At 38.0% G+C, this 11,868-nt stretch overlaps 1 protein-coding gene across 2 annotated transcripts in view; it reads right to left on the bottom strand.

Moving 5' to 3' along the window:
• Positions 1–11,868, bottom strand: part of LOC132113949 (TBC1 domain family member 9B-like) — a 336,715-nt gene that overhangs the window by 223,380 nt on the left and 101,467 nt on the right. The gene's annotated exons all lie outside the window — the stretch shown is intronic.

Genomic DNA, 11,868 nt, shown 5'->3' with positions numbered 1-11,868 from the left:
ATCTTTCTTTGATGAAAGAATAAATGGCTCGAAATGCTAAGTTAATAATTAAACTTGATGTAGCTTTCTCCCTCAAATTTATAATACTTACTCACCCTTGAAAAATTAGCAAACTGGAAAAATGTTTTCAGATTCTTTGGCAGAACATTTGTAGATGTCCTTTTTTTTTGTTTTTACATGTGTTCCTACTACATTCTTCTTATTGAATCCTCCTTTTACCATATTTAATGTATAAGGTGTTTTATAGAAATATAGTTGTTCTATTTTTGGTAGCACAGAAAATGCATGATACTGATCAAATACCTTCATAAATACTTTACAGCTCCAGATGACTTCAGAACAGATGATCCAGTGGCGTTACAACATCTGATTGAAGGCCTATTCTTGGGCATACAGCAGAAAAAGAGGGATCTGTATCGAGTAACCGGTAAGTAGCCTCCATGCCTTCATGTACTTGTGGAGTTCATTTTAAAATGTGATATCTATAGCTGTAACTAAGTAATTTAAATTTGATCATGTCGTAAAACTGAACAAAGTCTTCCATCTACACTGTGCACTTAAGCCACTACATAACCTTCCTACATTGAGTGAACAGTCCTGCCTTCCTATATGTCCAATGTTACCATCACCCAACTCCCTCCGTTACTTGAACATTGGCCACATTCCAGGTTATTTATTATGGTTAAATTAACCAGAGGTGTAGTCAAAATATTGTACAATTGTATTTTTAGTCGCCGATGATATGTGCGCTTTATAACATAATTTGTAAGGCACCTTTTGGATGTCCATTAGCACAATGACCAAACTTTATGCATATCCTCCTTAAATTTATTATTTTTTTCTGCAGACCGTAACAAACAGCGACACAAGATCCGAAGATGGATTAGAGAGGATAAGAAAAAGCTGTTTAATGCCATATCCCAATACAATGATCTTCCAACCACCAGCAGAAAGCCCTATCTGGCCTTGGGATTCTGGTATGTAAAGTTTGACATTAATAGTTTTAGTGAATCTTCATTTAAACGCTTACCTCATTAAATTCTGACTTTCAAAGGAAAGAGGCCCACCATGTGCTTTTTATTTGTTTTGGAAAATCTGGGACAGACTATATTAAATTTTATTTTTAAACCGTTTTGTTTTTGCCAACTCGAACTACACTCGAGAAAATGAGTAAAGGTCTGATTCCTCAGATTAACGTTTCAAGGTGGCTCGTCCTTTTCTTTTTCACACTGTAGATTCAACACCAATCACTTGTTGCCTATTTTGTAGGGACAAAGAATTGTATCATTATTGGATTTTACTCTCAAAAAGGCAATAAGAGGTAGTATTTTAATATGGTGGTTAATTCAATTGGTCATTTGTCTTCATAGAACCTGACACTTCCTTAGGCATGAAGAAGAAGGTTTTTGACAAGGTGATGCAGCTGGAGAGACTGATTGAGGAAGAGGCTATAGTTTTAGAGGAAATGAAACAACATTGGACTCATCTTACAAGAACCTGCAGGGCCTTGAAGGACCAGGCTAATGTACTAGCAGATGACCTGGCCACACAGAGTGAGTACTAATTTCTTAATTCTGTTTACTTCATATAGTTATATTAAACTGCTTGCAGATGATAATTCATACAAACTGCCATATTGATGTTTTGGTTAATTTTTTTTTTTTTTTTTTTTTTGTATATCCCAATTTAATTTTTAGGCTACCCTTCAGGACTGTCTGGTCAAGCTTACCATGGCCTGCACAGTGCTGTCCTCCAAAAATGTGAGGAGCTCAAAACAGACATGGTAGCTGTGAAAGAAACCTACTCCCAAATAGTAGTAAATGGGAATGGTGGAACTGTTGTTGAAGAAGATGATGAAGACCCATATGAGAATGTCTCCACAGATGCCTCTACGGATGATGAATTATAGATTCTCTCTTCTCCACTGCACAAACTGGTTTCCTGACTGAGTAGCCCATTGTAAATAATAAAACCTTGAACCTGAACTTTCTATCATTGTCTGACTGATTCTTAATTTCTTTAGTAAAACAATTATCATCATTATTTCAGTTTTGGTTATAATTTGCCATTTTTATCTTGTACACATTTGTTCACCACATATTTTCTACGTTGACAAATGGATCAACAATAGAATATTATTTTTTTTTTGTCACAACACATGTAAGATCACATGCAATACCTAGTCTAGCTAAGCTTCCGAACCTGTACAGTAAATACTATAATACAGTAGCCTATACTAAAATTTACTATAGTAAATTGTGTCACGTCTGAAAGTATACGCAAAATAAATACAAAAAATGTCATATTTACACAAAGTTTCATATGAAGCACATTAATCCTTGCTGCTACCACAAAATGCATAAAAAAAGCATTATTGTTTAGCTATGCTAACATCACATAGGGGGCAGTTTAGTAAAGCCATATGGCCAAACAAACGTTTTAAGACTTCGGCTGCAGTAAAACCTTGATTCTGCTGATAGATGGTTTTATAACCCTACTCCAAAATATCTGAAATAAACTAACAATATTACTTTTTCTTAACATAGATCATCTAAATACAGTGTAAGTACGTCTTCGTCTGTACTATATGTTTGATTTATTCCGTCGATGTTTCTTTTTGCAACCTTATTTACAGCAATACTTTGCTAACTTGAAGAACTACAAAAATGGCGCTAATTTGTATCAGGCCGCATTGCGCTGCTATAGGGAATTGTAGTTTAAATCAATATAACCTATTACTTAGAATTGGAAGTTATAAACAATTAATTAATAGTACACCTAGGGATATAAGTGGATGTTAATAGCATTTGTGTGATAATATTTTAAATATGTAACTGCTAAATAGGTGAAAATAAATTTTGACCATAATTGACTGCACCCCCTTTTAGTGACTCTATCCACAAGAGTATAGTCACATAGCTAAAGTGAAGGGCTCTTTATAACAATTGGTCCCATGTCTGTAGCCCCTTATCTTCCTGAATGACAAGGCTTTCAACATGTGCTGAGGTCACGGTTCAGAGGTCAATATTTCAAAACAGGTTGGGCATTTTAACATGGGCAGTCTATTCGTGTGTCCAAATTCAGGGTCTACATCCTTCGGAGTACTCATTTGAAGGATGTTACGTCACAGCACCGCGACGAAGGCTGTCCAAATTCGTAGGATCCTTCAAATGCGGTCCCCAAATACGTCCTCCTTTTCCCCAAATTGGAAGGATGGGTGTGGTGGATCCTTTCCCGTCCTACCTATCCCATAATTCTTTTCGGCAGAGCGTAATGGCGGACGAAGCGAGCGGTAGCGGAGTGAGAGAGGAGTATGCTTTTCGATGTAAAAACTGGCTTTTCAAAAAAATATATTTTTTCAGTGGTTGTCTACTTAGGCATTTTGTTTTAGCGTTAAGCATTTTTTTTACATTTGTACGTTTATATGTAAAAAAAAAAAAAACATTACTTTCGTAAACTAGCTTCTTCCTTACTGCATGTGTGAATATCCCCTTAAACACAGCTAATTTGTTAGTGATTGAAGATGTTTTTAACGCTTCTAGGGACGAAAGAGCAGACAGAAGTGTTTATAAAGCTCCGGGGAGAGAACGATGAGCTCTTCACCGGAGCAAAGAACTCTGCCAATGTGGATGGAGGTACGGGAATAAATCTATTTAGAAATCCCATTGTTTTGTTTCTTTTTTGTTTTGTGCAGTACAGATAACATTTCCTGCAGTCATTAAACAGCGGAAACATTTTCTTACTTCTCTTGTTTTTGTTTTTGAGGGAAGGAGATAGGCAGCCAGCAGCGAAGAAGAGGAGAAGGGACAGTGACCAGGAGCTGTTAGACCTCATCACGGAGGACATGAGGCAGCAGAGAGAGGCTGAAGAGAGGAGAGCAGGGAGAGGATGGACAGGCTCTTCTCCATTCTGTAGCACTGACCATCAGGGCCCGCTCGGAGGCTTGATGCGGATGTGACAGCCGTCGATGGCACCTGCAGCTTTGATAAAAGCTCTGTGGCGTGCCAGCCCTGCAAACCCGCGGGACACTTTTTCCAGGTGCTCCGGGGTCTTCGGGAGGAAGATGACCTTGTGGCGAATGGCCACCACCTCCTCAGTCACTCGGTGGACAATGTAGTGGACGGTGGACCGGGGAATCCCAAACACTCTTGAGACCACCCTGTAGGATGCTCCACAGGCCAACCAGAAGAGAAACACCAGGGTCTCTATTGTAGCACCCCACCCATTTCTTCTCTCCTGGTTCAGGAGGTTCTGCAACACTGGCAGAGACTCCCTGCTCAGCCGAAAGTCTGGTCAGGGATCTTCCTGGCTGAAGAAACGGTCCAAAACTGGGACACTCAGGTTAATCCTGCAGTAACGGGGTCTGGTCTGGTTAAGGAAAAGTAGAGAACAAATACATAATATATTTAGTACATTAGAATAAGTGTTTAACAGATAAAAGCATTATTCTACCTTAAGACAAATTTAAATATCAAAACTCCAATTAGTTTTTAATACAATGCACATTATACATATTACATGAATAATTATATACATATTATTGAGATATATAATATGTTAATATATAATATTGTGTGTATATATATATATACACAACCCGAATTCCGGAAAAGTTGGGACGTCTTTTAAATTTTAGTAAAATGAAAACTAAAAGACTTTCAAATCACATGAGCCAATATTTTATTCACAAAAGAACATAGATAACATAGCAAATGTTTAAACTGAGAAAGTTTACAATTTTATGCACAAAATGAGCTCATTTCAATTTTGGTATCTGCTACAGGTCTCAAAATAGTTGGGACGGGGCATGTTTACCATGGTGTAGCATCTCCTTTTCTTTTCAAAACAGTTTGAAGACGTCTGGGCATTGAGGCTATGAGTTGCTGGAGTTTTGCTGTTTGAATTTGGTCCCATTCTTGCCTTATATAGATTTCCAGCTGCTGAAGAGTTCGTGGTCGTCTTTGACGTATTTTTCGTTTAATGATGCGCCAAATGTTCTCTATAGGTGAAAGATCTGGACTGCAGGCAGGCCAGGTTAGCACCCGGACTCTTCTACGATGAAGCCACGCTGTTGTTATAGCTGCAGTAAGTGGTTTTGCATTGTCCTGCTGAAATAGACGTTGTTTGGAGGGAAGCATATGTTGCTCTAAAACCTTTCAGCATTCACAGAGCCTTCCAAAACATGCAAGCTGCCCATACCGTATGCACTTATGCACCCCCATACCATCAGAGATGCTGGCTTTTGAACTGAACGCTGATAACATGCTGGAAGGTCTCCCTCCTCTTTAGCCCGGAGGACACGGCGTCCGTGATTTCCAACAAAAATGTCAAATTTGGACTCGTCTGACCATAAAACACTATTCCACTTTGAAATAGTCCATTTTAAATGAGCCTTTGCCCACAGGACACGACGGCGCTTCTGGACCATGTTCACATATGGCTTCCTTTTTGCATGATAGAGCTTTAGTTGGCATCTGCTGATGGCACGGCGGATTGTGTTTACCGACAGTGGTTTCTGAAAGTATTCCTGGGCCCATTTATAGTAATGTCATTGACACAATCATGCCGATGAGTGATGCAGTGTCGTCTGAGAGCCCGAAGACCACGGGCATCCAATAAAGGTCTCCGGCCTTGTCCCTTACGCACAGAGATTTCTCCAGTTTCTCTGAATCTTTTGATGATGTTATGCACTGTAGATGATGAGATTTGCAAAGCCTTTGCAATTTGACGTTAAGGAACATTGTTTTTAAAGTTTTCCACAATTTTTTTACGCAGTCTTTCACAGATTGGAGAGCCTCTGCCCATCTTTACTTCTGAGAGACTCTGCTTCTCTAAGACAAAGCTTTTATAGCTAATCATTTTACAGACCTGATATCAATTAACTTATTCACTAGATGTTCTCCCAGCTGAATCTTTTCAAAACTGCTTGCTTTTTTAGCCATTTGTTGCCCCCGTGCCAACTTTTTTGAGACCTGTAGCAGGCATTAAATTTTAAATGAGCTAATTAAGTGGATAAAAGTGTAAAATTTCTCAGTTTAAACATTTGCTACGTTATCCATGTTCTATTGTAAATAAAATATTGGCTCATGTGATTTGAAATTCCTTTAGTTTTCATTTTATTAAAATTTAAAAAACGTCCCAACTTTTCCGGAATTCGGGTTGTATAATCTATATCATTATTTAGACATTATTTGTCCATTTTCCCGCTTCTTGCTTAGCGCTGTCACGGTTGCTAGGCGACAGGATATGAGCAACGGGTAAGGGAGGGAACTGAAAGAAGGATAGGCTGTCCAAATTCACAAACACAGACTTCCGGGTTTTGCGGTCGTCGGAGGACCCCTCCTCCTTCAACCGGGTAGGAAGGATCCTAAGGAGGATGCAGACCCTGAATTTGGACACAGCGAGCGTATGGGATTGACTCCCTTTTGCAGCCAGCCTCAAGCGGCCAGTCAATGAATTACAGTTTTAGTCACTTCCGTATGGGCTTCACGAGAGAGCGGGAGGTTGTGGCTCGGTGAGAAACAGCTGGAGTTTACATAGCATTGAACACAGATTGAGATTAACTGAAAAAGTACAGATCGCTTGATGGAGAGCGAAACTCTGAAGCGCCCAGTGTTCAGCAAATGAAAATGTGCTAATCATATAAAAGCCTCGAACACACACACAGGCCAGTAAAATCTAATAATTTATTAGCTAGTGGCTAACGTATAGAAGCAGATTAGTCTCAAATATAATTCACGCAAAAAACACGATTCACACATGCGTAGACAATTTCACATGCATGAAACCTAATTCACGTACACACACAAAAAATTCACGTGCGTGAAAAAAAAATATATTCACAAAAAGCAATTCACAAGCGCAAAATAAAATTATATATTTATAAAATACATTTCACAAATGCAAAAAACTAGTTGTAGATATACAACTGTGCACAAAAACCTTTGAATGTTTAAAATGTACGAGTGTCTGAATGTACGAATCGTCATTTACTACGAATCCACTCGGATTGGTGCGTGTCTGTTTTTGAGACTTTCCTGGCAGAGCTCTCTTCCCACGTGGGTCTGTCGTACTCTTTAGCCAATCAGATGGGAGCTTACCATTCAACCAATCATATCATAAGCCACTGAGTGCATTCAAGGAGCACGATTCTGCGCACCTTTAGCGCAATATAGATTAATTAGAACGGAAATTAAGCCTTTACATCAGTAATCGAGCATGGCGAATGAATAACGGGAAGCACGGGTAAGAGTTTAGTTTATTTCATAAAAGTCTGAGTTTACACTTTTTATCGTTTACACATTCAATCAAGACAGTTTTTCTAGTTAGAAAACTAGTTAGAAAAAAATACAGTTGTAACAGGACAGTTACAGTAATTATAAATTAAACTGCAATCAGGATAGTAAAAAGAAAGACCTGTAAAGACAAAAGTAACATTTTGAGAGTTGTGAAATTATAATTCTAAATAATCTTGTTTTATAAGTTGATGTCTGTTAGGTCAGTGTGTACTTTCTTACAGTAATACATTTTAAAACATGTAGCCTAGTCATTGTTAACCACTACGTTGAAGCAATGTAGTTCGATCAAGATAAACAACATCACATATTTAGAAACGTTGTTTAATTTGTAACTATATATGTTATAGTGGTTCTCAGCCTTTTTTCCACTGGGCCGCACTATGGTCCAAGTCCAAGTGCAAGCGGATTGCACAGGCTTCTTCACACTGCCTCCACATGTGCAACTGTGCTTCTGAAGCCTACTGACCACGCGCACCTGTCCGCACGGTCATAAAAAAAATGTGAGGTACGTGTTTGTCCTCTCAGAGCCTCCGCACACACTCTCCCATGACGATGACTACGTCACGCCTACCACGGTCCATAACGGTCTCCCCACGGACGCGGAAAGTTTAACATATGGCTTTAGATGCAGTCTGTAAGACGCGCACGGGAGCTTGACGCGACATTGCAGAAAATGTGCATTCACAAATGTAGCCTATGTTGATCCAAATATGGATTTTTTTTTTTTGGACGGTTTTTAATTTGTAAATATATTGTCTGTACATTGTAATGCATCTTACTCTTCTTATAATTTAGGAATATCTAAAGCAGTATATTCTTCAGCGACTTCATGATCGTTTAGTTCAGGGATTCCCAAAGTGTGGTGCGCGCACCAGGGGTGCACGAGAGGAAAAATGTAATGGCGGTCTGTTCTTTTTTTAAATGGGATTTTTCCATACAATAAAAAAACATGAACAGTAAACATTTCCTTTGTAATCGCTTTTATTTTTTAAAAAAAACTATAGTTTATTAGTTTTCGATGGAAACGTAGAAGACAGATGCTGTCTTCAACGCACTGTTCTTCTTTTATGTACTGCAGGCTAATATGCGTGCGAACTCGTTTCATTCATTACATAATGTATATTATAAATATGCTTAACTGGCTGAAATCAGAGAAACTGTCAAGTCGGACATCTTATGATAAAGTTGTTAGTCAGGAGGAGAGGGGCCAAGAGAGAGTGAGGATTTGGAGGCAACAGAGACGAAGAGAATAGAGAAAGAAAATGAGCAAATAAAAAATCTTGAGGAAATCTCTCTCTCGCTGCAGGCTGAGCGACTTTTGCGCTGCACTCGAAAAGTTCCAGATGCATCCTCTTTCATTTTATTTTATGTTTGAGCCTATGCTCTTTACAACTTAATTATGTTGTGGATCGTGTGTAGGTTATTTATTGTCGCACTTGAAGTTTCAGATTGATCCTCGTTTTTATTTATTTTATATATTTCGGAGCTTATTCTCTTTAATGATGTGGATCGTTTGTAACTTCATTGCAATTTAATTCAATGTACTGTCGTTCTAATTTCCATAACCGTTATGTTATGCAGCGGTTCCCAAACTTTTTTTCCTGTGCTCCCCCTTCTATGTCCCAACCGGGTTGGCGCACCCCCAATCCCCACTTTAAAAAAAAACGCCATATAAAGAGTCATGAACAAAGAACATCAACAAAGTTTCAATATAATGCAACAAAGCACAAGCTTCCACTTTTAAGAGGACGATTGACAGACACAGGCTAAGTAACAGAAAGCACGGTTTTTTTCAGCCGCGTAAAAGAAACAATAGGCTAGGCCTATTAAATGACCATATGGAGCTATAGCAGCAGCATCATCTCAACCCGCGGCCCGTCACCAATTCAAATGCGTCCCACCATGCTGAACACAATTTATTTATTTTTTTCAGTTTTACAATTATTATTATTTTTTACATTAATTTAAACATTTACTTAAGAAATATATGCCATAGCCTAATGGTTTTTTTATGTTAAATTATTTAGTTTCATATATTATTTTCAGACATGATCAGACCTACTCACATAACATTAGCCTACTCATTTAACGAACACATACAAGCGCCCACTTTGGCAGAATTCAATCAACAGCCATTAGTTCGGTAAAATTGAGCATCATAATGGTCAAATTTGTTTTTAAGGGAGAAAAAAAAGAAATGTGTAAAATGCCAGCGAATGAACACGTAGAAAAAATAATAGTCGCAGTATCAGTAGTGAAGGAGAGTGCTGGATTTTGGGTTTGCCCCGCATTTTACTTGAAGTTCAGGCAAATGGGAACACCATTTACATAGCAATCATCCTTAATTGAAGAAATGTGGCAAAACATCTCTGGAGAGAACCTTATATTATTAAATCCAAATGTGCTTTCCATATTTGGATCAACATAGGCTACATTTGTGAATGCACATTTTCTGCAATGTCGCGTCAAGCTCCCGTGCGCGTCTTACAGACTGCATCTAAAGCCATATGTTAAACTTTCCGCGTCCGTGGGGAGACCGTTATGGACCGCTAGGTAGGCGTGACGTAGTCATCGTCATGGGAGAGTGTGTGCGGAGGCTCTGAGAGGACAAACACGTACCTCACATTTTTTTTATGACCGTGCGGACAGGTGCGCGTGGTCAGTAGGCTTCAGAAGCACAGTTGCACATGTGGAGGCAGTGTGAAGAAGCCTGTGCAATCCGCTTGCACTTGGACTTGGACCATAGTGCGGCCCAGTGGAAAAAAGGCTGAGAACCACTATAACATATATAGTTACAAATTAAACAACGTTTCTAAATATGTGATGTTGTTTATCTTGATCGAACTACATTGCTTCAACGTAGTGGTTAACAATGACTAGGCTACATGTTTTAAAATGTATTACTGTAAGAAAGTACACACTGACCTAACAGACATCAACTTATAAAACAAGATTATTTAGAATTATAATTTCACAACTCTCAAAATGTTACTTTTGTCTTTACAGGTCTTTCTTTTTACTATCCTGATTGCAGTTTAATTTATAATTACTGTAACTGTCCTGTTACAACTGTATTTTTTTCTAACTAGTTTTCTAACTAGAAAAACTGTCTTGATTGAATGGGTAAACGATAAAAGTGTAAACTCAGACTTTTATGAAATAAACATAACTCTTACCCGTGCTTCCCGTTATTCATTCGCCATGCTCGATTACTGATGTAAAGGCTTAATTTCCAAGTTCTAATTAATCCATATTGCGCTAAAAGTGCGCAGAATCGTGCTCCTTGAATGCACTCAGTGGCTTATGATATGATTGGTTGAATGGTAAGCTCGCATCTGATTGGCTAAAGAGTACGACAGACCCACGTGGGAAGAGAGCTCTGCCAGGAAGGTCTCAAAAACAGACACACACAAATCCGAGTGGATTCGTAGTAAATGACGGTTCGTACATTCAGACACTGGTACATTTTAAACATTCAAAGGTTTTTGTGCACAGTTGTATATCTACAAATAGTTTTTTGCATTTGTGAAATGTATTTTATAAATATATAATTTTATTTTGCGCTTGTAAATTGCTTTTTGTGAATATATTTTTTTTTCACGCACGTGAATTTTTTGTGTGTGTACGTGAATTAGGTTTCATGCATGTGAAATTGTCTACGCATGTGTGAATCGTGTTTTTTGCGTGAATTATATTTGAGACTAATCTGCTTCCATACTAACGATAGACATCATGCAGTTGCCCAGAGTAAATTAAATTTGCTCATCGTTAATACACAATGAAAATGAACATTGCCATGCCATTTTCAACACGAAAACCAAAATAAATATAAATATAAATATAAATATAAATATATATATATATATATATATATATATATATATATATATATATATATATATATATATATATATATATATATAAATTCCATCTATTCCAATTACATTTCCCTCATATATTGTCACAGTTAGGACAAGCGCATTTATTCCTCAAACACAATTCCATTATTGAAAAGTTTCACCATTTGGTAACAAAAACGGTACAAATGATGGCTTGTGAAAAAACACATTGCCTATGACACTTATGTAAGCATAATAGCGCTGTGGAGAGATCGCCAAACTCGTATGTTTTTATATCATCAGCGCTTGTTCCGCCATCAGTGAGCGCGCACAGGGTTGCCAGATTGCACAAATTACATAAAACACCGGGAAGAAGTGTATCCCTTAAGGAGAAAAAATATATTTTGGGGATTAAAGCGCCTCACATCTGGCAATCATAAGCATGAACGCTAGTGAAGATAAAGCAAATGCCAAAAAAAAAAAAAAAAAGCCGTTTCAGGATATGAGCTGGGCAATATAGTGACGATTATTCTAAATCCATCGAGAAAGGTGGATATCGTTATCGAGATTACAATATCTGTAACATTCATTAGGCTTGTTTTTGAGAAAACAAGAACACAGTTTGCAGAAAACAGCTGATGCCATTTGAGTCCCCATGATATAATGTGGTATATAAGGTGTAAAATGGGTTGATACTCCAAATGTCCAGGTCTCATGGAGAGGAACTTACA

The sequence above is a fragment of the Carassius carassius genome, chromosome 33, assembly GCF_963082965.1.
Source record: "Carassius carassius chromosome 33, fCarCar2.1, whole genome shotgun sequence".
Lineage (NCBI taxonomy): Eukaryota > Metazoa > Chordata > Actinopteri > Cypriniformes > Cyprinidae > Carassius > Carassius carassius.
Note: the sequence above shows the minus strand (reverse complement) of the source record. Positions and strands in the feature narration are given on the sequence as shown.